The sequence below is a fragment of the Tenrec ecaudatus genome, chromosome 17 (genome assembly GCF_050624435.1).
Source record: "Tenrec ecaudatus isolate mTenEca1 chromosome 17, mTenEca1.hap1, whole genome shotgun sequence".
Taxonomy (NCBI): Eukaryota; Metazoa; Chordata; class Mammalia; order Afrosoricida; family Tenrecidae; genus Tenrec; species Tenrec ecaudatus.
Genome location: NC_134546.1, coordinates 31,210,871 through 31,238,616, shown reverse-complemented (window position 1 = coordinate 31,238,616; position 27,746 = coordinate 31,210,871).

Genomic DNA, 27,746 nt, shown 5'->3' with positions numbered 1-27,746 from the left:
CCCACCTCTCTCCCTCACTAACTCTTGATAATTTATAAATTACTATTTTTGCATATCTTATACTGTCCAACATCTCCCTTCACCCACTTTTCTATTGTCCATCCCCCACGGAGGGGGCTATATGTAGATCCTTATAGTTGGTTCCCCCTTTCTACCCCACCTTCCCTCCACCCTCCCGGTATCACCAATCTCACCACTGGTCCTGTGGGGTTCATCTGTCCTAGATTCCCTGTGTTTTCAGTTCCTATCTGTACCCATGTACATCCTCTGGTCCAGCCAGATTTTTAAAGTGAAATTGGGAACATAATAGTGGGGGGAAGTGGGGAGCATTTAAAAACTAGAGGAAAGTTGTATGTTTCATTGTTGCTACACTGCACTCTGACTGGCCCATCTCCTCCCCGTGACCCTTCTGTAAGGGGATTTCCAGTTGCCTACAGATGGGCTTTGGGTTCCCACACCGTATCCCCTTCATTCAAGAACTTGCCTTTTATATCAGCAAACCCAACTTCTGAAACCAGCTTCTCAACTTCTCAAACCAAAGCAACTTTGAAAGAAACGCGTTAAGTGCAGTACTATGGAGTCAGCTCTGACTCAAAGGGACCCGATGCCCAGCAGAGTGAACCACTACCCGGTCCTGCGCCATCCTACAGTTGCTCTCATGCTTGAACCCATGGTGACAGCCACTGTGGCCATCTGTCTCCCCAAGGCTCTTCCTCTTTTTCACTACCCCTCTACTTTATCAGGCTGGATGTTATTCTCCAGGGACTGGTCTCTCCAGACAACCTGTCCAAAATATGTAAGAAAAAGTCTTGCCAGCTTTGCTCCTGAGGAGCACTTTGACCATACTTTTTCCAAGACAGATTTGATTGTCTTTTCAGCAGTCCATGGTATTTACAATATTCTTCTCCAGCACCACAACTCAAAACCATCCATTCTTCTATGGGCTTCCTTATTCAATGTCCAACGTTCACATGCAGATGAGCTAATTGAAAAGATCATGCTTGGGTCAGGTTCACCTTAGTCCTCAAAGTAACATCCTTGCTTTTCAACACTACAAAGCGATCTCGTGCAACAGATTGACCCAACATAATTCAGCTTTTGAACTTTCACTGATTGTAGATCCAAACAAGACAAAATCCTTGACAACTTCAGCCTTTTCTCTATAACATAATATGTGTGTTAGTCTAGGTAGACTAGAGAAATAAATTCATAGACACTCATATGTGCATAAGAATAAGGGTTTGTATAGAAGAGCAGTTGAATATTGATAAAACATCCCAACCCAATAATAAAATCCAATATTAGCCCATATGTCTGATACCATCTATATGTCCTCTTCAGACTCAAGAAACACATGCAATGATGCCAAATGCAGGAAGATCACAAGCCAGTGGGTGCAAAGTCTTGTGGATCCAGTGGCAGTAGAAGCGTCTCAGCACTGGCAGGGGTCTCCATGTGGTTTCTCCAGTTCCTAGGGTATGGGGTCTGTCAGCCTAGTGCTATGTGTCTTGTTAGTAGAGTGGCTCTCAGGGAGTGAGTCTTGAGTCCTATCAGTAGAGAGTCTTCAGGGAGTGATCCTAGAGAGAGTGTCTTCCACCTCCAAAGAGGAAATACAGCAATTCCCAGAATCCTCAGGGGAAGGCCATGCCCACACAGAGGCCTCATTGGCTATGCAATGACTGACAGGCTAGACTCCACCCCTTCACTCATAATCCTCTCAAATTGACACCAGATTATGTAACTAACACAATATGATGTTACCTAGGGGTTCAGTTGTAAGGACTTTGGCCTTTTTGACATTGAGTTGTAATCCACACTGGAGGCTGCGATCTTGAATCTGAATCAGTAAGTTTCAAGTGTTGAAAGGAATGTAGCACAATCAAAAGATGACATTGTGAACTACCTTGAGATAGCAGTTCACTTGGTGTCCAACAGATGGCAAGCATCTCTATGTTTTCCTCGGCATCTGAAATACCCCATAGCACCCCTGCAAGCTTACTGTAGTTCCCTAGGCACCTGGCAGACAGCTTGGGAATGGTGACTCTATTCTTTGTCCACTTGGGCCATCTGTGCTCTCATTTGTAAAATACGGGCATCTGCTTGAAATGTTGAACTACTACTTCTGCTAAACCTGTTGTTATGCAGAATATAATACTTATGAGTGTTTTCACTGAGAGTGCTCAAACAGTTGTGTACTACCTCCTCTGTCCTTTCTTGCCAATGAAGGAAGTACTCAAGACTAGATGGTCCAGTGTGCAATGAGCAGCCAACAACACTGACCACAGGCATCCCAACAATGTGCTTGAGAGAGCTTAGCAAAATCATTTGCTGTTCATATGCTTAAGTAAAAATACACTTCTTTTTTTAAATCATTTTATTGGGGCTCATATAACTTATCACAATCCATACATATGTAAGTTGTGTAAAACGCACTTATACATTCTTTGCCCTCATCATTCTCAAAATGCACTTCTGAAGGTTTGGGGTTTTTTTGTTTTCTATTAGAGCAACACGCATGCAATAAAACTTACAATATTTTGATAGGACAGAGGCTGTACGCTGGTACATATGAGGGCTGGAGGTACAGGGAATCCAGGGTGGATGATACCTTCAGGACCAAGGGTGTGAGGCATGATGCTGGGAGAGTGGAGAGTGAGTGGGGTGGAAAGGGGGAACTGATTACAAGGATCCACATGTGACCTCTTCCCTGGGAGAGGGACAGCAGAGAAGAGGGAAAGGGAGACTCCGGATAGGGCAAGATATGACAAAATAATGATGTATAAATTACCAAGGGCACATGAGGGAGGGGGGAAAGGGGAGGGAGGGGAAAAAAAAGAGGACCTGATGCAAGGGGCTTAAGTAGAGAGCAAATGCCTTGAGAATGATTGGGGCAGGGAATGTATGGATGTGCTTTATACAATTGATGTATGTATATGTATGGATGGTGATAAGAGTTGTATGAGTCCCTAATAAAATGTAAAAAAAGAGAAAAAAAAAGAATTGTACGAGACCCCAATAAAATTATTTTTTAAAGATAAAAAAAAACAATTTAACCATGCGGACAGGGAAATGTTCTAAAACTGTACAATTCCTCTTGATATGACTGAACGATCGAACTACTGAATTGTATGATGTGTGCATTAGGTGCCAGTAAAATGTAAAAATAAATAAATAAAATTATCTCTGCTTGAAAAAAAAAGAATAAAGAACATGTTCTAAAAAAAAAATCTTACAATATTTCATCCATTCAATTGAAAGCTTCCATTGTACAAAACCATTCCTGCTACGTGTTTTCCAAATTATCAAATCCCCTATGATACATTCAATGCATTGTAAGTAAATACCTCCACTATCTCCTCACTCTTGCCCCTGGTAACTACTAATTGCCTAGAGTTTCTATACAATTCTTTTTCCACATATATGATTATACAGTGTCCCTTTCGGTCTGACTTATTTTGCGTAATACAATATCCTATAAGTTCATTCATGTGTGGCATATCATCAGGATTCCATTCCTCTTGATGGGTAATAGTCCATTGTATGAATATGCCACATGTTGTTGATCCACTTATCAGTTGATGGATATTTGGGTTGTTTCAACATTTGGGTTATTGTGCATAATGCTGCAATGATTGATGGTATTCATGTCTGTTTATGTTGCTACTTTCCAGTGTTAAGACATTTAAAAGTAGTGTTGCTGGGTCATACATTATTTAAAATAAGGAAAGGGGTTTCTCTCTCTCTCTTTTTAACCATTGTATTGGAGACTCATACAACTCTTATCACAATCCATACATACATCAACTGTGTAAAGCACATTTGTACATTCATTGCCCTCATAATTCTCAAAACATTTGCTCTCCAATTAAGCCCTTGGCATCAGCTCCTCATTTTTCCCTTCCCTCCCCATTCCCCACTCCCTCATGAACCCTTGATAATTTATACATTATTTTTTGTCATATCTTGCACTGACGGACGTCTCCCTTAACCCACTTTTTTATTGTCTATCCCCCAGGGAGGAGGTTATATGTAGATCCTTGTAATCGGTTGCCGCTTTCCACCCCACCTTCCCTCCACCCTCCCAATATTGCCGCTCCTGAAGGGATCCTCTGTCCTGGATTCTCTGTGTTTCCATTTTCTATCTGTGCCGGTGTACATCTTCTGGTTAAGCCAGATTTTTTAAGGCATAATTGGGATCATGATAGTGACGGGGAGGAAGCATTAAAGAACTAGAGGAAAGTTGTATGTTTCATCATTGCTACACTGCACCCTAACTGATTCACCTCCTCCCCAAGACCCTTCCATTAGGGGATGTCCAGTTGCCTACAGATGGGCTTTGGGTCTCTACCTCGCACTCCCCTTCATTCACAATGATATGATTTCTTGTTCTGATAATGCCCGATGCCTGATCTCTTCGACACCTCATGATCACACATGCTGGTATGCTTCTTCCATGTGGGCTTTGTTGCTTCCGAGCTAGATGGCCACTTGTTTACCTTCAAGCCTTTAAGACCCCAGACGCTATATCTTTTGATAGCCGGGAACCATCAGCTTTCTTCGCCACATTTGCTTATGCACCCATTTGTCTTCAGTGATCATATCAGGGAGGTGAGCATGCAATGATATAATTTTTTGTTCTTTGATGCTTGATAACTGATCCCTTTGGCATCTCGTGATAATGCAGGCTGGTGTGCTTCTTCCATGTTGACTTTGTTTCCTCTAAGCTAAATGGCCGCTTGTTCACGTTCAAGCCATTAAGACCCCAGATGCTATATCTTTTGATAGCCAGGCACCATCAGCTTTCTTCACCACATTTGCTTATGTACCTGCTTTGTCTTCAGCAATTGTGTCAGGAAGGTGAGCATCACAGAATACCAGTTTAATAGAACAAAGTGTTCTTGCATTGAGGGAGTACTTGAGTGGAGGCCCAATGTCCATCTGCTACCTTAATACTAAAACTATAAATATAGGTATATAGATCTATTTCCACATCCTCATATATAAACATATTTACATATGTACATGCCTTTATTTAGACCTCTATACATGCCCTTTGCCTCCTAGCTCTTTCCTCTATTTCCTTTTACTTTCTTCTTGTCCACTATCATCTCAGCCTTCCTTTGGGTTACAGTAATTCTTCTTGGTTACATTGCCCTTGGTCATGCCCTACCAGGCCTCCTACACCCTCCTCACCACCAATTTGGATCACTTGTTGTTCCCTTGTTTGTAACCACCACTACGTTTTCCCCCACCTCCCCCTCTCCCATGTCCCCCTGGAACTGTCGGTCCCGTTGTTTTCTCCTCCAGATTGTTCATCCAGTCTAACTTGTTTATACAGGGCTGTAGAGATAATAACATGCACAAAAACAAGACAGAGCACGGCCAAGTGGCAAAATAAAGCAAAACAACAAGCCAATGACAAAACAAAACACAACAACAAGAAAGAAAAGTTTGTAGTTTGTTCAAGGACTATTTGTTGGCCTTTAGGTGTGTGTTCCAGGCAAGTCTGTTGGGGCTCCAAGCTCTGGCCCCAAAGTCTATTTTTGGTATTCCCTGGAACTTCATTGCTCTGTTCCCCTTGCTGTTCTGTTCCACACCCTTAGTGTTTTGCTTCAGTGTGGTGGTATCAGATCAGGCGCAATTCCCACACTGTGTCACCAGTGTTGTCCCCTGTAGGTCAGTGAGGGATGTTGTGTCTCATAGTAGGGCTGGTCATAGGGTCTTCTCTGTGGATTGGTTGCTCTAAACAGGAATATCATCCTCAAAGCTTGGTGGACCAGGATGTGCTCTATTCTCTCTTTTTCCCCCTTCATTTGCTCCTGTGCTCTGATCAGACATGTCCCTCTCCCGGAGCTGCAGATTCAGTGCTGTCCTCTGAAATAAATTCTTCTGGGGGAGGGGCAGGTGTCCACATATTTGGGATTGGGGTCAGCCCCTCAGAAATCTCCACGGTTCCCTACTCCAGGCAGGCATGATGCATTCAGATCTTGGAGCACTGGGTTGAAGTCTGGTCCCTCTTTCCCTGTGAAGATATAAACAATGCCATCCCCTTGGGTGGGTTAGTGCCCTGTGCCCCCGCTAAACATTTCTCTTTTTTTCCCCCTTTTCCTTTCTCCCGCTCCTTTTTAGTTGGCTACCATATGTATCCCTGGATTTGGTCTGGCCCCTGCCATACTGCCTAGTCCTCACCTCAGGAGTGTTTCTATACAGTAGCTTTTCCCCTATGCCCCTTTTGCATTTTTTTACAGCTTACGTCGGCAGGCTCATGTTGTACTTGTCCTTTTGTGCTTGGCTTACTTCACTTAGCATGATTTCCTCTAGTTCTTCCCATGCAGCCATGTGCTTCATACATTCATCACTGCTTTTTAGAGATGCAAAGTACTCCATTGTATGTATGTACCACAGATTTTTAATCCACTCATCAGTTGATGGAAATTTGGGTTGTTTCCAACTCCTTGTAATTGTGAACTGTGCCACAATGAACATTGGAGCACAGATGTCTGGCCGTGGTTTGTTTCTTACCTCTTCTGTGTATATGCCAAGGAGGGGATTGCTGGGTTGTATGATAACTTGATTTCCATCTGTTTTAGATATTGCCAGATCGAATTCCATAGTGGCTGTATATATTTACAGGTCCATCAGCAGTGGATGAGAATTCTTGTCTCCCCACAACCCCTCAAACACTTGTTGCTCTCTGATTTTTGGAATTGGGCTTTCTTTGAAGATGTTAGGTGATATCTCATTGTTTTAGTTTGCATTTCTCCTATGGCTAAAGATCGGGAACACTTCCTCATATGTTTATTGGCCATTCAGATTTCTGTCCCTGTGAAACTTCTGTTCAGGTCACCCACCTCCTCAGTGGGCAATTAGTTTTGGGTTTTTTTTCTTTTTGGAAGCTAGCAGAGTATTATAGATTTTAGTAATAAGGCCTTTTTCTGATGTGTCATTGCTAAAGATGTTTTCCCAGTTCATGGACTCTCTTATTACTCTCTTGGTGAATTATTTCCATGTACACAGGTTTTTTATCTTCAGTATATCCCATTTGTCAATTTGTGCCTCCTCTGTGTTTGTGTCCTTCCGTATTTCTGATAGTCTATGTATTCCCTGAGCCAAAGTTCTTAAGTTGGTCCCAATTGCCCCACTGATGGCCCTAATAGTTTAGGGTTTAGCTTCAAGGTCTGTGATCCACCTTGAGTTTATTCTTGTGCATAGAGTGAGATAAGGGTCTTGCTTCATTTTTCTGTAGGGAGATATCCATTTTTTCCAGCACCACTTGTTAAAGAGGGCATCTGCTTACCATTGGATCTTTTTTGAGCCCTTATCAAAGATCAGTTATCTGTATGTTGATGATTTTATTTCTGAGCTTTCAATTTTTTTCTTTTGATCTGAGTATCCATCATTGTACCAATACCGTGCAGTTTTGACAACTGTGGCCATAAAATATGTGCTAAAGTCAGGTAAAGCAAGCCCCTCCCACTGTGTCCTTCTTCTTGAGGAGTTCTCTGCTAATTCTGGCCTTCTTCCCTCTCCATATGAAGTTGGTAATCAGTTTTTCCATTTCTTTGAAGAAAGAGGAGTGTAATTGTATCAGGATTGCATTAAACTTATATAGTGCCTTAGGCAGAACTCACATCTTTACTATATTGAATTTTCCAATCCACGAGAATGGGATATTCTTCCATTTGTTGAGGTCACTCTTGGTTTCTTATAATTTCTGTGGTTTTCCTCATATATACCTTTTGTTCTTTTAGTCAGGTATATCCCTAGATATTTCCATTTGTGTTTGGCTATTGTGAAGGGCACCACCTTTTTTATTTCCTCTTCTGTGGTCTTATCCAATGTGTATAGCAGTCCAATGGAATTCTGTTTGTTAATCTTGTATCCTGCCACTCTGCCAAACTCCTCTATTGCTTCCAGGTATCCCCTTGTGGAGCTTTCAGGATTTTCCATATATAAAATCATATAATCTGCAAATAATGATAGTTTCACCTCTTCCTTCCCCAGACAAATACCTTTGATGTTTTCTCTTTGCCTTATGCTGTTAGCTAAAACCTCCAGTACAATATTATATAAGAGTGGGGACAAAGAGCATCCTTGTCTGATCCCCTTTTTCAGTGGGATTGTGTTAGTCGTTTCTTCATTGATTAACATATTGGCTGTTGGTTTTTCTTATATAGCTTGTATTGTCTTGAGGAATTTTCCTTCCATTCCTATCTTCTCAAGTGTCTTAAATAGAAATTGGTGTTGGATGTTGTCAAATGCTTTTTCTGCATGTATCAATATTATCATGTTGTTCTTACAGTTTTTCATGTCAGTGTGGGGAATGATACTATTGGTCTTTCATATGTTGAACCATCCCTGCATCCCTGGTATGAATCCCACTTGGTCATGGTGAATTGTTTTATATTCTTTTGTATTCTATTGGCCAATATTTTGTTAAGGATTTTTGCATCGATGTTCACTAGGGATATTGGTCTGTAGTTCTCAATTCTTGTGGGATCCTTGCCTGGTTTTGGTATCAGAGTTAAACTAGCTTCATAGAAGGAGTTCAGGAGTTAGCTGTCTTTCTCTATGATCTGGAAGAATTTTTATAGGATTGCTGTTAATTCTTCCCTAAATGCTTGGTAGAATTCTCCTGTAAAGCCATCTGGTCCAGGAGATTATTTTTGTTGGTAATTCCTTGATAACCTTGTGCATTTCTTCTATTATTATGGGTCTGTTGAGATTCTTGGCGTCCTTTGGGGATAGTCTAGGGAGGGATTGTTTGTCCAAGAATGTGTCCATGTCTTCCAAGTTGATGAATTCATTGGAGTACAATCCTTCATAGTACTGTGTAATAATCCTTTTGATTTCATTAGGGTCTGCTTTCATCCCTCATTCTTACTATTGAAATTTGTTCCCTGCTTTCTTTGGCTAGGTTTGCCAGCGGTCCGTCAATTCTGTTTATCCTTTCAAAGAACCAACTTTTAGCAGCATTAATTTTTTCCATGGTTTTCTTATTTTCCCTCTCCTGAATCTCAGCCCTGATTTTTATTATTACTTTTCTTTTTCTATTAGTAGGATTGTCCTGCTGAATCTGCTCTAGTTGTTGTAAATTTTATACCAGCATATCAATCATGAGTCTCTCTTCCTTTTTCATGTGTGCATGTATTGCTATGAAACTTCCTCTGATAACTGCCTTAGCTGTGTCCCATAAGATTTTTTGGTACATCGGGTTCTCATTCTCATTGGTTTCTAGAAATTTCCTAATTTCATCTCTGATCTGTGCCAGTATACATTCCTTTTGCAATAGAGAGTTATTCATCCTCCAATTGTTTGCTTTTGTTTTCTTCGTCTTCCTATTGTTGATTTGTAGCCTCATGGCACAGTGGTCAGAGAGAGAGGTCTGTATGATATCAATGTGAGTAAATGTATATAGATTTACCTTATACCCTAGCATGTGGTCTATCTTCAAATATATGCCATGCAGACTTGAAAAGAATGTGAGTTTTTTTTGTATGTGGATTGAAAGCTCTGTAAATATCAGGTCAAATTGTCTAATTGTAGTATTTAGATCTCTAGCCTCCTTGTTGAGTTTTTCCCTGTGATCTATTGTTGTTGAAGTCACCCACTATAATTGTTTAGATTGTGATTTCTATTTTCATCTTTTGTAGTGTTTGGTTGTCGTATTCAGTGGATCTCTCATTTGGGGAATATATGCTGACAATGCTTAGTAGTTCTTTGTCTGCCTTTCCCGTGAGCATTATATAGTGTCCCTCCTTATCTCTTTTTTTGGTTTGCACTTTGAGGTCAATTTTATCTAATATTAGGATTGCAACCACTGCTTTCTTTGAATTGCTGTTTGCTTGGCATACCTTTCACCAGACTTTGGTTCTCAGCCTATTTTTGTCTTTAGCATTGAGATGTGTCTCCTGTAGGTAGCAGATTGATGGATTATGTTTTCTGAGCCATTCTGTTAGTCTCAGTCTCTTAATGCCTGAGTTCAGGCCATTAATATTCAGGGTTATTATCTCATTCTGCGGACTCTGTGATTTCATCCTATACCTTTTGTGTTGGGTGTTTTCTTACCTTCCTTTGTGTGTGTGTGTGTGTGTGTGCGCATGCATCATTCTTGACTTCTTTCCATCCTTAAGCCAATGCTATCTTGGGGTCTGTTTTCTCTTTGCTGCCCTCTGGGTGAGGTTGTCCTATGTGGTGGTCTCATATTTATGCTTGGTAAGTGTTGTTCTTCTGCCCATACTGGATCAGCAAGGATCTTTTTTAGGGCTGGATTTCTTCTAACATATTCTTTGAGTTTTTCCTTGTCTGGGAAGACTCTTACTTCTCCATCTATCTTGATCGATAATTTGGCTGGGTAGAGTATTCTTGGGTTTGCGTAGTTTTCCTTCAATTTTTGGAATATGTTACTCAACTCTCTCTTCTTCATGGTTTCTGCTTATAGGTCTGGGAATATTCTTATTTGGGTACCTTTATATGTGATTCCTTGTTTTTCCCTAGCTGCTCTCATGATTTCCTCCTTTTCCTCAAAGTTGGATAGTTTAACTATTATGTGCCTTGGTGACATCTTCTTGTGATTCAGTCTAGCTGGTGTTCTTTCAGCCTCCTGAATGTTTGCCTGGTTTTCATTCACTAAGCTAGGGAAGTTTTCCTCCAAGAATTCTCTTACTATTGTTGCAAATGACTTCTTTGTTATGTGTTCCTCCGGCAATCCAATAATTCTAATGTTGTTCCTCTTCATTGCATCAGACATAGCTCTTAGGTTTTCTCCAGCTTCTCTGATGATCTTATTATATTTTTGTTCACATTTGTTAAAGTCTGCTTGGCTGTCCTGCAAGTCACTGATGCGGTTCTCTTCTTCGTCCAGTCTATTCTCAAGGTTCATGTGTTTGCTACTGATTGTTGTTATCTCCTCCATACGTTCTTGTATTTCCCTTGGGTGTGTAAACTTTATCTCCTCTATTATTTTATCCTTTTTTCTGTATTGTTTTCCTCATATCCTATATGACAAGCAGAATTCTGAAATTTTCTTTTTATTTCTGTGTCAGATAAATGTCTGCTTTTTCTATGCACGTAGTTATGCTCAGGACATCTTCTGCCATTGCCTTTTGTTTCTCCTGGGTTTTTTGTTGTTGGTGGTGTTGCTGAGGTCATTAGAGCTGATAGCTGTTTGCGTTGCGTTGTTTTAGAGGAGCCAGGTGCCATTTTCCAGTCGAAGAACACTGACTCTCTCTCTTGGAGGCCTGTAGGAATGCTTCTTTGAACTGCCTACAGCTAATTTCATTATGGAATTGGCCTACCACTTTATCCTCCTATGGCTTCCCTCTCAAGGGAGTGCCCCAGAAGGCTGGTGGGTTGCCTGCTTTGGTGTAGAACACCGTGAATGGTGGGTGGAATTGCCTTGGCCAGATAGATCACTGTGGAGGTTGGGAAGAGGTTCCTGAAGCTGCTTGGAACATTGGGGAGTATTGGCCGAGCTGCCTTGGGCCATGTGAGGTACTAAGGTAGGTGGGAGGAAGTTCCCTCAGTCACATGAGACAACAGAGGAAAACTAGGAGCTCCCCCAGTCTCACAGGCAGGAATTCCCTGGTAAGAAGTTGGGCAAAGTATCCCCTGGTGGAGGTCATACTGCACAGGGTGAAGCTGACCTAAGTGGATGTGGGGCAGGCGTAAATGCTCTAGGCTAAGGGGAGTGCTCTGGAGGTCAGCAGGGGGGAACAGGAAAGAGACAAAGAGGAGAAAAAAAGTAAGTCCGCTGAGACTGGGCAGGGATAGAGAGAAGAGAGGGAAACAAAAATAATCATATAGATGAGCTCTGAGCCCTGCCCGTGGGGCTTCAAGGGCTTAATTCCTGCCCCGAGGCAGTGGTAAACTGCCTGTGTTGAGATTAAGCCCCTGCGCCAGCTCCAAATGGTCCCAGCTCTGGCCAAGGCAGTGGCAGGGCTAAGGTAAAATCCTAGCCAGCCTCTACTGTGGTAAACCAAAAGCCCACAGCCCCTCAAAACCTGTGGATCTGTGCCTACTTATCTTTATTATGCTCCTTATCTTTATGCTGCTTATCTTTATGATCCAGCAGTGTTGAATTTCCCTCTTAGTAACTCTCCTGGGCTGATTTCTGCAGAGTCCCTCTGGTATGTGTTACTCCATCACCATCTTCCCGGAAGTCCTAATAAGGAAAAGTTTTAAATAGAGTTAAAGTGTGCATCAGGGTTGTATCTTCTCACCACACTTAGTCTGTGTGCTGAGCAAATCATCAGAGAAGCTGGCTTATATGAAGAAGAATGTGGCATCAGGATTGGAGGGAGGCTAATTAACAACCTGTGATATGCAGATGACACAACGTTGCTTGCTGAACGTGTAGAGGACTTAAAGCATTTGCTGATGAAGATCCAGGATTGTAGCCTTCAGTGTGAATTATAACTCAATGTAAAGAAGACTAAAATTCTCACAACTGGCCCAATAGATATCGTCATGACATGAGGAGAAAGGAGTGAAGTTGTCCAGGAGTTTGTCTTGCTTGGATACAGAACCAAAGCTCATGGAAGCAGCAGTCAGGGGGTCGAAAGACACATTGCATTATATTCACCTGCTGCATTAGATCTCTTTAGCCCAACTTGCTTCCATGGAGTCATAGTGACTCCTGCTGACTCATAGTGACCCTGTAGGACAGGCTAGAACTGCCCCTGGGAGGTTTTGTGACTATTAATGTTTACTGGAATACAAAGCCCATCTTTATCCTTCAGAGTAGCTTGATGATTTCCAGCTGCTACCTTGGAATCACAGTCTAACTCATAACCAGTATGCCACCAGAGCTCCTCGGGGCCTCTTTAGAATATTGAGAAACAGGATGTTACTTTGAGGTGTGCCTGACTCAAACCGTGGTCTTTTCCATCACCCCATACACACGTGAAGGCTGGTCCTGGAATAAGGAAGACTACAGGATTGGTGCATTTGAAATCTGGTGCTGGCTAAGAATATTGAAAGTTCCATGAATTGCTAAAAGGACAACTAAATCTGTCTTGTAAGATGTACGGCCAGAGCATGGCTCCTCCTCAGAGGAGACATCGTCTCACACATTAAGTGAAGCATTGGTGATTTGAACTTACCTCTCAGTCAATAAGCGCAAAGACCTGGTGATCTTCTCTCATAGAAGTCAACAACCTATTGGACAGTTCCACACTTTTCTATCACAATAACATGATAGTTCTGAGTTCAACTTTTGAAGAATCACCAAACTGTTTTCAACCACGTCCCAATTTAAATAACTGAGGATTCCTGTTTCTCAATAGCCCAACCAACACCTAGGATTTCCATTTACTTTAATCATTAGCAGCCCAAGGAGGGTGAATCAATAGCTTATGGTGGTTTTGATTTGCATCTCTGTGATCGTTAGGTTTATTGTGCCAATAAGGCCTCCATAGAAACATGTGGGCAGAGTTTAATCAGGTCACAACTTGATTGGAGGGTGACCGAGATAAATACTTTCCATGGGGCTCCTTCAGGACCTGCTTCACCGTGAGGCTGGTGCACACAGCACCTGAGCTCAAGGCTGGTGCATATAGCCATTGAGTTTGAGATCCCATAGGGCCTGCTTTGCCAAGCTCCCGGTGCTACTGACTGTTGCTTTACCACACTGCGGCCTGCCGACTGTGAGCCAACTGCCTGGCTTGCCAACTTCCTTGACCTTGGACTGGCAGTATGTGTGAGTTGAAGGACCTTCAGTGTATTAACTGTTCCATGAAAGTGAGTTGAACTGAGCCTTCTTTACTGCCGTGTGGACTAATTAGCCATTATATTCCTTCTTGCTGTATAAACTTATATATATAATCATAAATGTCCCGGTTTTACTTCTCTTGAGAACCCTGCCTAACACAATCTCTCTAGCCTTGGTGGCAGGAGCCCTTGTGGCTTAGTGGGTTATTCATTGGGCTACAACTCAAAACATCATCAGGTTAAAACCATCCATTGTTCCACAGGAAGAAGATGAGGCTTTCTACCTCCATTAAAGGGTTACGGCCTCTGAAACCTACAGGAGCAGTTCTACCTATCTCACAGGTCACTCTATATGGAAACAGGACCAATGGCAATGAGTTTGGATTTTGATTTAGAGCTCTGGTAGCACTAGGAGTTAGGTATTAGGCTGTTAACCACAAGGTTGGTAGTTCAAACCCACCAGCTGCTCCATAGAAAAAAGAGGAAGCTGTATATTCCTGTAAAGTTTCATTCTCAAAAATCCATGAACTCTGTCCAACATAAGGTTCTTATGAGTCAGAATCAACTCAATGGTAAAGAGTGTGATAGGTAGGTTTATTGTGCCAACCTGGTCAATAGGGGCATGTGGGATTGATGAGGTTGCCGTTTGTGTGGAGGGCCAAGAGAAAAATGGCTCGGCAAACCCTGCCTATCTATTGCTTTCTGGTGATCTGACTACTGTGCAGCTGCTAGTTCTCTGCCTTAACTTGTGAGCTACACTACCTGTGGGACTGCCAACCTGTGGATTGTGTTGCTAGAGCTTGAGTTTCCTCGCCATGCTGCTGGTGTATACATCACTTGAGCTTGGGACTGTTTGATCCTGTTGTCTTGCTGACTATTGGTGACCCACCCTGCTGTTTGCTGCCTATGGTCACACTGCCCACACTGCCCTATGGAAAACTCAGCTGTCTGCTTCCATGACCTTGGACCCAGTAGCCCTTGCAAGTTGAGGGACCTCCAGTATATTAACTGTTCTACGAAAGTGCATTGAACTGAGCTCTCTGTACTGCTGTCTTTACCTGTTATATTCCTTCATGCTGTGTATTTCTCTAGAGAACTCTGTGTAACAGAGAGATGATGGTTAATAACTTTGGGTATCTTTTCATGTGCTCTTTTTCCCTTTGGAATATATTCCTTAAGGAAATGTATTTTTATGTCCTTTGTCCATTTTCTTATTGGGTTGTCTTCCTCTTTTTCTGTTGTAGAAGTATTTTATAAGACTTTCACTGGCTATCTGGTTTCCAAAAATGTTCCCCCATTCTGTAGGATATCTTTTCACTTCTTTAATAAAGTCTTGTGGTCAAGTAGTATTTAATTTGCATAAAGTCCTCCTTTATCTATTTTGTCTTTTGGTGCTTAGGCTTTTGTTGTCATATTAGTTACTCCATCACAAACACCCAAGTCACACAGCTTCATCCCAACTTTTTCTTCTAAGAATTGTATGATTTTAGTTTTCACCTGCTACCTCAAAGACCTGGAAGCAGCAGCTATGCAAAAAGACATATGTGCACAATGTTTATTGCAGTGTTACTCAAAACAGCCCCCAAATAGAAAAAGCTAAATGTCCATCTACAAATATGGCACATATATCATGGAATGTTCCTGAAGCATAATGAAGAATGGCATCCTAATGCACACCATACATGACTGCACGTAGAGGATACTAGGTTGAGTGAAATGAGTTAGACACAAACGGACAAATACTGTATGCTATCATTCATATGAAGTAAGCATATTTCCATTTTGAACTCGAGGTAGTTAGTTTATTGTGCCAACCTGGCCGATAAACACATGTGGGGTTAATTAAAGGGCGGTGGGATAAATGGCTTGGTGAGTCTCCCCTTTCTAGTTCTTGAGTCTCTTGCTTTATGATGGTCGCACAGCCTCAGCCAGTTCCCTGCTTCAGTTGGCAAGTCTCACTTCCTGCGAGACATCTCTGAGGAGAAGCCATATAGACCTACCCCGATGCAGCCCTGGGTGCTGGAGCATCCGTGTGGAGACCCCTGCCAGCACTGAGATGCTTACATGTTCACTGATTCGGCTTTCCTCCTGCACTCAGCATCACGGTGTGTGTTTTGAGAGATGGAGGAGGACTTTGTGGATTGGTGTCAGACATATGGGTAAATGTTGGACTTGTGGGTTTGGGCAGCACTGGGTAGGGATGTTTTCTTGGTGCATACTTAACCTTTATATAAAACTCTCTCTTATACAGGAGTTTCTGTGGATTTGTTTCTTTAACATACCCAGACTAACACAGAACTAATTTTTGTGTATGGTATAAGGGTTGGATCTTGGTTCATTCATTTTTCTACAAATGGATATTCAATTTTCCCAGCACCATTATTAAAAAGCCCTTTCCTTCACTGTTGGATAGATTTAGCACCCTTGTTAAAAATCAATTGTTAAAAATCAACATATAGATTTATTTCTGGGTTTTTAATTCTATCCCATTGATTTGTGTCTATTGTTATGTCCATTCTTCCCACTGCCAACAAGTTGATTCCCACTCACAGTGGCTTTATACAAAGTCTCCAAGGCTATACATTTTAATGGGAGCAGCTAGCCTCATCTTTCTCCTATGGAGCGGCTGGTGGTTTTAAACCACTGGCCTTGCAATTAGAAGTCCAATGCTTTTATGAATGAGGGGGAGTGCAGAGTGGTGACCCAGGGTCCATCTGTGGGCAATTGGACATCTCCTTGCAGAAGGGTTGCAGGGAGGAGACAAGGCAGTCGGGGTGCAGTGTAGCAATGATGAAACATACAATTTTCCTCTAGTTCTTGAATGCTTCCTCCTCCCACCCTCCCCCCACTCTCATGATTCCAATTCTACCTTACAAATCTGGCTGGACCGGAGGATGTATGGATTGGTATGGATGTATGGACTGGTATGGATTGGAACTGGAAACAGGGAATCCAGGACGAACCCCTCAGGATCAGTAGTGAGAGTGGCGATACCGGGAGAGTAGAGGGAAGGTGAGGGAGAAAGAACCTCCTCCCTGGGGGATGGACAGCGGAGAAGTGGGTGAACGGAAACGTTGGATGGTGTAAGATATGACAAAATAATAATTTATTAATTATCCAGGGTTCATGGGGGAGAGGGGAGAGGAGAGGGAGGGGAAAATGAGGAGCTGATACCAAGGGCTCAAGTAGAAAGCAAATGTTTTGAGAATGATCAGGGCAACAAATGTACAAAAGTGCTTGACACAGTGGATGTATATGTGGATTGTGATAAGAGTTGTACAAGCCCCCAATAAAATGATTTAATTGTTTTTAAAAGTCCAATGCTTATCCAACTCATTTAATTACTGTAGCTTTACAGTGTATTCTTCTTGTTTACAGTATATTCTTTTGCTTTAGCTATTCAGTCTACCTTGATCTTCGACATAAACTTGATGATTGTCATTTCCACTTCAGAAGAGCCTGCTGGGATTTTTATGGCGATTCCACTGAATTTATAGATTGCTTTAAGTCATCTTAAGGAGCCTTGGTTGTATAGTGGATTAAATGTTGGGCTACGAACCACAAGGTCAACCGTTCAAACCCACAGTGCAAATCCAGCAGTCGATCTGTCTATTCCCATAAAGAATTACAGACTCAGAAACCCTATAGAGTGTCGCCATGAGTCAGTATTTACTTGATGCCAGTGGGCTCAGGTTTGGTTCCTTTTGGCAATGTTTTTATAGTTTTCTGTGTAAACCTGTTATTTATGTTAGTAGATAAAGATAAAACGCAGTATAAAAATAGGTATAATGTGGTACCCTCCCTTCTCACTAATTTTTAACCATTCTCAATCATGTCAGGCCAATTACATTTATTTCACTCATGTTAAATTTTTGTAATTGTGGTCCAAATTCCTTGGGTCACATAAGTGGCCCTGACAGCAGTGCTTTGGGACGTAAGCATGATGTGAAATCAAAGCTTTGCTTTGAAAAACTCTGGATCGATGCCTGCTGTCCGTCATTGCTGTTTGCATCATCGTTGTGCACTATTGACCGCATTGGGCTGGTGTTAACTGTTGGGAAGATGACTTCCCTCAGTTTCCTGTGTCTTGCTTTTTGGCTCTGGTTCCATTTACATGGGCGAAGAAAGGAAAGAGACAGGGACAGAAAGAAACTCATAAATCTCTTGGCTCCTTGCACAATGATCTATTCCTGGCAACAATTTTTCTTAAAAGACATTTTCTATCTATCTGTGTCTCTCTTTTTCCTTTTCATGAAAACCTCATTAATCTACTCTTTACTAGTGGTTACCTGGATTTGATACACACTGCCTAGAATATTACGTTACTGTCTCATAATGGAGACCACAGTCCCTTTCCAGGGATAAATCCAAGCTTATCAGAACACGCTTTTAAAAGCCTCTTGCATAAGACAGGCACCTGATGCTGAGTACAATGGAGTGACGCCCTCTACCACCAGCCTCCTTTCTACAATACCACCTTTTTCTAATCCAGGCTTTGCCATACATCTAATGTCAGCCAACATATTGGATTCTGCATGCTTTGATCTGGTTAGCAGCTTGAAGGGACTGCAAGAGTTAAGAATATTCTTCACTCAACTGCAGTTCCTTTCCAATTACCTGGAGGGGATTAGCAGGGTACCTGGTTGAAGCAGGTATCCCAGAAGCCACCACACTTGTGTTCAGAATCCAGCTGGCACACAGCCTTCTGTGGAAAGGCTGATGGCTGGTGCTCAGTAAAATTAAAAGCCTAGGGAACGTACAAACCCCCTCAGGCCAGAACAAAGCAGCTGAGCAATGGTTCCTTCTAGAACGAAGGTGTGGGAGCTTTTTCTTGCCCTGATCTTGGGGGATAAAAGGCAAGTCTCACCGACTTTGTGGCAGTGAAAAATTCTTCATCACAGGGCCTCCTGCTTTTCCGAGCTCCATTTTTGAGTGGCAAAGGCAGCCTCTCATGAAAGAAGTGCTGGCAGATAAAGAAAACCGCGAAAAAAGTAAAACACTGGTTTTCTCAACTTGACCAGCATGCTAAAATAGAAGGGCATTTTCTGAAGCAATGGCAGAGGCCGGCCCGCCCCCAGATCTCCCTCCGATATGTTCTCTTCCTTCCTGACTTTGGGAATAGCCTGGTGAGAAGTGATTATAAGGAAGCAAGGAAGCCAGGCTTTCCTGGCGACGGGGGGCATTTTGATTTCAGACTCTGCAGATCTTCAAGAACAGACGGGGTGTGCTCGTGTTCTGGGCCGCACTCCAGCAGCAGGCCGGCTGTGGATGAAGCCCATCAGATGGTTGGCGCTGTCAGCCAGGGACCCGAGGACTTGCCCGTGGCTGCACCTCTTCGGAAGTTTGAAGAGGCTGGGGCACGGTTGCCTCCTGAACCGCCTTGCAAATGTCACCAGCCGGGAATGGCAGATGCTAAGAGGCATCTGAGAACAGCTCTCCATCTGGGAACGGGTTAGGCTTCCTGGGACGCAGATGAGAATAGTTTGAAACAAAGTGACGGAAGCACTGCTTGGCTTTTCCCATATTGTTATGGTCTCTGGGTCATTTCCTGCCTTTGGAATTTATTTCCTTCCCAGGCTCAAACACTCCACTGAAGAACAAGACGGAGCTTGGGATTTATCTGTGCCTCCCACCCAGGGGTGGGTAGGGCTCTGTGCCTGGGAGCCCGCGGGATCTCTGTCATAGGCGGTGGCGGTGGCTTAAGGAGGGGGAAGTCTTCACATCAGAACAATAAATTAGGGAAGGGAGCCATCTCCAGTTGAGTCGGATGGATCCTCTCGCTCCTAGAACACAGAAAGAAAAAGAACAGGTTGGGAAGGGCGGAAAGGACGCTTGACCCAGAGAAGCTCGGTACAACAGCCCGCCTACTCGGGAATCCGGCCCTGCTGGAAACCAAACCCAATGCTGTCGCGTCCATCCCGTCTCGTGGCAACCCTGTAGGACAGGGCCAAGCTGCCTCATGGGGTTGCCAAGGCTGTAAATCTCCACGCAAGCAGGCTGCCCCCTCCTTTCCCTCCCTTCAAGATGCCAGCCTCCCAGGGAACAGCCAAGTGCTTTCACCCAGCCCCACCAGGGCCCCTCAAGAGGAGGCTGAAAGCAGCTCCCCTGGGTACCTTCCCCACTTCCCAAGGCCGGCCAGCCCGGCGGGCCAGTACAGTACCCAGGACAGTCACGTCTGCTACACGACAGTGGCCTTTGTTTCTTGCCCACTTTGCTGAAAGAAGGGAAAGGGAGCCTGGGTAGCCACTACTGCCTCTCTGGCAGCATTGATGCTCATGGCAGCTACTTACCTTGCACCTGATTTTTCTTCGGCCACAGGCGTGCCCTGAGCACTTGCTGAGGTTCTGCCCTCCCCCCCCCCCCACCCCACCGCCAGGCCGTGTGGACCCTTGTGCTCCAGAATTACATGCTTGGCCCTGTGTTATGACTGAACTGTGTCCTCTAAAGATGTGTGATGGAATTCCACCCCCTGGGAATGGGAACGGCACCTTGTTTGGAAGTAAGACATGTGCTATGTTAATGAGACCCAGGGACAGTGGGGGGGGGGGGCACGGCTTGTAGGCTCTCAACCTAATCACTTCTGAGCTAAAAAAGAAGCGCCTGGCCTCAGACAAGCAAGCACAAGTAGAGAAAATCAAGGGCCCATCATGTGACGCTTGCCAAGGAAAGACAAAGGAGACTGATTGTTCCCGTGAGAGGCCCTGGATGTGGACTTCCGACTTCCTGAACTGTGAGAAAATAAAGTCCTACCTTTCCACGCCCCCCACCTGTGCTATTTCTGTTGCAGCAGTGCTAAGAGACCAAACGGGTCCACCCATTTAGATGGTGACCCTCTTTGCATATCATTGGGTTTAAAATGCAGAGAGCCTACAAAAACCAGCTCACACCCATCTCCTTTTCAGGAGGGACCTTATGAAGGCCCTTTGTCTATCCAGAGTCTGGAAGGAGTCATTTTTGCCCTAATTTCAGTCTGAGCACAGTTTACCGAGTGTGGAGTGCTATGTTCAGTACACAGAATGTGACCACTGGAAATCAGCTGTTTAATGGGTACAAGCCCATTCCCGGAGCCTCAAGAAGCCAAACTTCCCCTCAACCATCCTTGTGTGATCTGGCTGCTTTCATGAGTCCCTGGAAGAATGATGAGGGTTCAGGGTAACGAACCTTAAGAGCTACAAGCAGTGTAATTGTTTCAACTGAATAACAGTCTCTGCCAACGTAATCTCCCATAAACTAGTAATTTGGATCTGGTGAATTGCCACCAATTGTAGATAGATAGATAGATAGATAGATAGATAGATAGATAGATAGATAGATAGATAGATAGATAAAACAGTGCTGTGAGGAATTGTCTTTGTCACATTAGATGCCAGACCAAATTTTGGTATAATAATCCCAACTGTGTAACTTTAGGCAAGATGATTTAATTCTTTCAGACTAAAGGCGTCAAGACTACGAGGCCACCTCTAAACACTTAACTGTCCCCGGGGCTTTAAATAATGGTCCCCAAACCTGAAAAGTATAAGTTCTAGTCTAAAAGATCTGAGCGACCCAAATTCCCTGGCCTACCCTGCGAGCCTCACTGTGGCTCTACAGAGGCTGTACAGACACTCTTGACCCAGGGCTGGAGACCTGGGGCCTCAGAACCATTGGATGGACTAATAGAGATATCACTCCTTTCTTGGCCCACAGCCCTTTCCAAATAGAAGAAAGGAAAGTGAGAGAGAACTAAATTTATTTTATGCTTTATATACACTGATTTTTAAATTCTCGATTAACCTTAATGTCATTATTCCTATTTTAAATATGAGACAACCAAAAATTTCTAAGGTTATAAAATTTCCCCCAATTCCCAAGGTCATGTAGCTATTGAACACTTGAGCTAAAAATTTAATTCATGTTTATCAGAATCCCAGTCCCATGTTCTTTTTATAAAGCCAATCATAACTCAATGTTTCGCTGTGGTCACTCAGAAGACCTGGACACCTTGAGATCCCAGAAGTGCTGTCACCTCTCCCTGACCTTCATCCGATCTCTGGCACTCACCCCACTTCTGCAGCCCACTTCACCTTTGATCTTTACTCCATCTCCTACACACGGCCTCTTGAAAGTGTTGAAGAGCGAGGATGTCACCTGAAAGATGAAGGTGTGCCTGATCCAAGCCATGGATGGTGAAGTGAAGTTGCTTGGTATGGCTCTTCACTCCATGGTCTTTGTTTGTCACTGACTGTGGGGGAACATGCAAACTGGATGTGTGCAGCCTTGATAGAGGGGATGGGTCCGTTTTGTTGTTTCTCGAGGATAAATGAGTCATCTCAGAATCAGGAAGAGAAGAATCCCGATGGCCATGGAGAAAGAAGCACCAGCAGGGCATTGTGAGGTGCCTGCCTGAAGGAAGCAGAGGCCCCAGAGGCCTCAGTGCATTGAGATCACAAGGCCCAGCAACAGAGCAGCATCGAATCGGCAGCGAGGCAGAGGCTAAGAGACCACCTGGCTGAGAAGCTAAGGACCAGAAGAAGACGCAGCTGCTGACGGAGAAGAGGTGCTGCTGTGAACAAAAGGCTGGATCCTGTATGTTTTCTGCACCAGACTGGGGTAACCTGTTCCCTTCCTTAACAGGCCCCTATAATCATGAGTTTCATGTAGCCCTTGTAATGGATTACCGGATGGAGTGTCAAGGAAGAAAGGATCGGTGTCAGAATAGGGGAAGAGTTGGGTGGGCGGTGGAGTATGTCTAAACTCTGTCTTGTGGCCATCAGTCTTAGCTTGGTGTCGAGTTGGAGTCTCCTCCTCCCTAATGAAGCCTGGAGGAGGTGTGAGGTGGCCCTCATCATGTCCCCACCGTGCTATAATCCATCACCTCACACGCATATGAAAGTTGGGCGGTGAGTAAGGAAGACTAGAGAAAAGTCGGCGTGTTTGATTTATGGTGCTGGTGAAGACTGCTGGAAGTACCATGCACTGCCAGAAGAACTCGCCCATTCTCTCTTGGCAGAGCTATCGCCAGAATGCCCCTTAACAGCGAGTACGGGGAGACTTCATCTCATGTGTTTATGGAGCAACCAGTTCTAGAAAAGGACATCGTGCTTAGTGAAGTACGGGGGCAGTGAAAAAGAGGAAGACCCTGAATGCGATGGATGGACACACAGGCTGCAACAACGGACTCCAACATAACACTTGGGAGGCCGGAGCTGACCAGGCAGCTTTTCGCTCTGTTGTATAGAGGCTCACTTTGAGTTATTACAGACTCATCAGCACTTAACCATCATCCTCCAAATGATTGCTCATTTGCACCGGTTTCCCCCCACAATCTCTTGCCCCTCTGGGATAAAGCATCATGTTGACACCTCTCCTGAACTCAGTAGGACTTTTCTGGACCACAGCTACTTCTACCACTGATATTAAGCCCAATACGCCCTGGAGAACTCCGTGCACACAAGACTTCCAATGGTTTGAGAATCTTCAAATGCTTAAGAGGCACTGATGTTTGTACCCATGCTAGACCCAGGACTTAGAATCAGTTCCTCCTGGTTCAACCCCCTGTTGATTATTGTATTTCCACTCCGGATATACTAGATAATCATCTTCATTTACATAAAAATCCCTGGAGATCTTGTTAAAATGTAGATCTCAGTTCAGTCTCGAGAGTGGAAATACAAACTCTCAGTAGGAGTTGCACCGCACTGAATTATTTTGAAGCCCTGGTTAGAACCAACCCCCTCTGCCCAGTCTTTCTAATCACAGGCCAGAGATTCAGGAAACCCAGGTCAGCTCCATCAAACCCTCACTTCCCCACAATAAAGATTATTCTGGGATGATGGACACCCTCTAGTGGGAGAAATGGAGAGAAAACAGATCGGTCTGAGGCTGTTCTCAAGAACCCATCCACCCCAACTTCCTGCCCTTCGCCCGCCTTCACCTTCTAGCCCTTTCGATGTTCTTTTTCGAATAATTCATTCTTGCCACGACGATCGGGCCTTCTGTCCTATAAAGCCATCCCTGTCTGTATAGACATAACGAGCTAAAATTAAACAGAAGGCGACTAGGCAGAACAGCAGGGAAACCTTCCTACAGTAAGAGCTCTGGAAACCCTAAAATGGCCTTATAAGGCAAACTCACCAACACACAACGGCACTGAGTAAAACAATAGAGTGTCTTTGAAGGTGTGTTGGGAAGTATGGAAGATGAGGGAATGGCTATTTCCCTGATTTCAAGATACATGTTAATGTTCACATCTCATACATTCAGACTGACTTTAAAACTTACATTCATTGCCTGTGCTACCCCTTGCCCCTGCAGAAGACAAAGGAACTCGGAGTTTTAGCCATTCTGAAATACACAGTTGAAGCCTGTGACAGAAGAGGGGCAGTCTGTCCATGGAGTGGACACTAGATACAACGGCAGGACATTCTGTGCATAATCACATTCTGTGATCTACCCTTCGGGACTCCTGCTAGAGCCTCCCATTGGCAAAGATGGAGCTTCATTACCCTTGTAACTAATAAACCATTTCTTGAATGCCTGCAATATACAAGGGGCTTCAAAAACATCCAGAAACATTCCATCATTTCCCCCACAAACATTGTGAAGCCCATTTGTACTAGGCTCACGAAGATCTGCTCTTATGCATTTTAAGATCTTTCCACCTCTAGTTTAGTCCATTGCCCAAACCAACCCACTGCCATTGAGTCGATTCCAATTTAAGTAAAAAGGTCTTTAATAAAAGACAGCAAGAGTGAACATATTTGAATGCCTATTATACTATGAATTCTCCCAGGTATATTCACAGTCCTGCTATTTTAGTGAAATGTTTGATGATCCATTCGTTCAGAAGAAAGAATGGAGCAGGGGTCAGCAAATCTTCACGTATGGGCCCACTACCTCTTGTGTACACAAAGATGGACCAGCAAATAGCCACGGCCATTTGTTTGCATATTGACTATGGCTGCTTTCCCACTTACGACACCAGAGTTCAGCAGTTATGGCTAAGGTTATGTGGCTCACAAAGTCTTAAATAGTTCCTACTTAGCCAACTCTAAGAGTTGGTCGAGAATCTGATTAGGCTTCAAACCTAGCTGTAGAAACCAGGTTGTGTCCTAGGTTCTGCCTTTCATTGTATTTGAAGGAAGAAAAAATCTTGAAAAAAGGACCTCTTAAGGAAACACCAGATCTGAACATTTTATAAACAGCACAGACATCAGACGTTCAATCTCAGATGAGACACAATGTCTCTCAAGCCCAAATAAATAAATAATTCAAGCCTGGAGTTTCAATACTAAAGAATCCTATGGGCAAATATTGAACAATGTAGGAAGGATCCAAAAAGGCAGGAAGGACTATACAGTCACTGTACCAAAAAAGAACTAGTGGACATTCAACCATTTCAAGAGGTAACATAATATCAAGAACCAGTGGTTTTGATTGAAGCAGTCCAAACTGCGCTAAATGCGTTAGCAAAAAAAAAAAAAAAGAAGAAGAGGGTGGGGAACCTCGGGAATTGATGGAATACCAAGTGAAATGTTTCAACACACTTATGTGGTACTGGAAGCACTCATTCATCTATGCCAAGAAATCTGAAAGACAACTACCTGGCTAAACAACTGGAAGAGATCCGTATTTGCGCCACTCCAAAGAAAGGTGACCCAACAGAGAGTGGAAATTATCCAAAAATAGTTCTAGTATCACATGCAAGTAAGTTTTGCTAAAGATAATAATAATTTTAAAAAGACAGTGGCAACAGTATAGCAACAGAGAGCTGTCAGAAATTCAAGCTAGATTTAGAAGAGGGTGTAAAAAGAGGGATATCATTACTGGTCCCGATGAATCTTGGCTGAAAGCAGAGAATACCAGCAAGATGTTTACTTATGCTTTATTGACTCTGCCAAGGCATTCGACTGTGGATAACCTTGAGAAGAATGAGAATTCCAGAACCCTTCCTTGTGCTCATGCAGAACTTGGACACGGATCAAGGGGCAGGTGCCTGAAGGGAACAAGGGAATATGTTATCAAGTGTTTCTGTCTCTGTTTCAGAAGAAATCAAAATCAATTTATAAATTCTAAGCTGCAGGTACATTCACCTGGGGAGAGGACAAAACAAGCTATTTTATTTCAAACAGATATTAGGATTACAAAAATGTACACTTAACCTGCCAGTAGAAGCATTTCTTTTCTGAAAATACCACAGATTAGACTCCAAAGGGGATACAAAATAAAAATACTTTTCCATGTAGTCTAAGAAGCATTGCTATGGCTGTCTGTAGTAAGCTGGGTTCCTGGAACTGCATGCTTAAAAAATAAAAAAGTGAGCAACCAGAACAGACGTGAGAAATTCAGGTGTGGTCTTTGTGGGTCCAGGTAAGGAGAGGGTAGGTCCTCTAGTCCAGAACTGCACTAATGTTCTGCATCTTGGGAGGGGATTCTGGCGTAGGACCTACAGAACAATGTGGACCCTCAAAAGCAGTGCTTATTGTCAGGGGGACATCTATAAGCTGCCTTCCAGGGGCACGTTAGGGATGATTATCTGTTCATACCCCCAAGGGAGGGGAGTTAGGTGCCAGCTGGAGATCTCTCAGGAAAGGCAGGTATGCAGTTCTTGGATGATGCCCAAGGAAACCAGGTGAAGGTTTGGACTGCGGCCAGAAAAGCAGGGTGTGTTCCACCTTAGGAAGCTGGGTGGTGGTCAGGAGGAAGGCCACTCGGCCAGGGGAGAACAGGGTGTGGTGTATCCACGAAGGGTGGATGTGAGCATTCCAGAGCCTAGATGACTGTTTCCCGGAAGCAGCTTCAGTTAATAGGCAACACTAGTCACACATGTTGTTTTAAACCCTTTTGTCCACCTCAGCTTCTAGTTCTCTAAAGCAACAACAACAACAAAAGTGGGAATTTGTCAGTAAAGTGGAAGCTAAATTCCAGCTTAAAAACTAAGGTTAGATGACAGGATCAAGTGGGTAGACTATAGCCAGAGAGACAAAATAAGAGTCCTCTTTTGACTTGAAGTAGTAGGTGGTTATGTTTCTGGATTATAGGAACTCAGTTAAGGGAAGCACTCCAGGTCTGCTAGTAACTTCATTTCCCTTCCCTCCCCGCTGAGAAGGCTATAAACCCTGCTGTAGTGTCCTTCCACCTTTGTTTTCCTTCTGCGCTCTTCCTGCCTCCCTTTCTCACTTCCACTTATTTCCGGTGGTGTGCTGAAACTGACTCCTACCATTTTCCAAGATCCTAACTCTCTGTTCGATAACATCATGGTGGGGACTTGAAATCAGCTGCAGTGGGAGTATTTACACCATGGAAATTGCAAAAGGCTACGAATCAAAATACAAAGGCTGAAAAAAAATCTTGATTCTTGTCCTCTCCCACAATCAGAGGGCCAATTGTTAAACATTTACCCAAATGTCATTCCTATACCTGGGGAAGGGAAATTAGAGCCTAAAGTTCACTTTAAGAATTTGAAGGTGGGAGAAATAGGGAAGCTGAGCGTATATGGAGCAGCGGTTCTCATCCTGTGGGTCGCGACCCCTTTGGGGTTGAACGATCCTTTCACAGGGGTCGCCCAATTCACAACAGTAGCAAAATGACAGTGATGAAGTGTGGTTGGGGGCTCACCACAACATGAGGAACTGTATGAAAGGGTCGAGGCGTGTGGAAGGTTGAGAACGATTGACGTAGAGGGAAGTGGTGGCGTGCCAAGATCAGATCTGTCTCCATCCAACCTCCCCCAATATAAACTTTAGATTAAATATTTAACAGCCCTTCGATAAGACTCTGTTTTGTGCCGACAGTGACATCCGGCATTGCATTCTGTTGGTTTCAGGGGTGGTTTTAGCTTCTATGAGAAGCCCTGGGGGTGGGGGGCGGGGGGGCAGGGCAGTCGTTGAAGTGCTAGCTGCTGACCAAAAGGTCAAGGACATTTCAGCCCCACCAGCAGCTCCCTGGGGGAAAGCTATGTCAGTGTGTTTCCAGGTCCCCACTTTGTCCTGCAGGGTCAATATGAGTCAGAATCAGCTCCATGACAGGAGGTTCTTGACTTGGCTTTTGTCTTC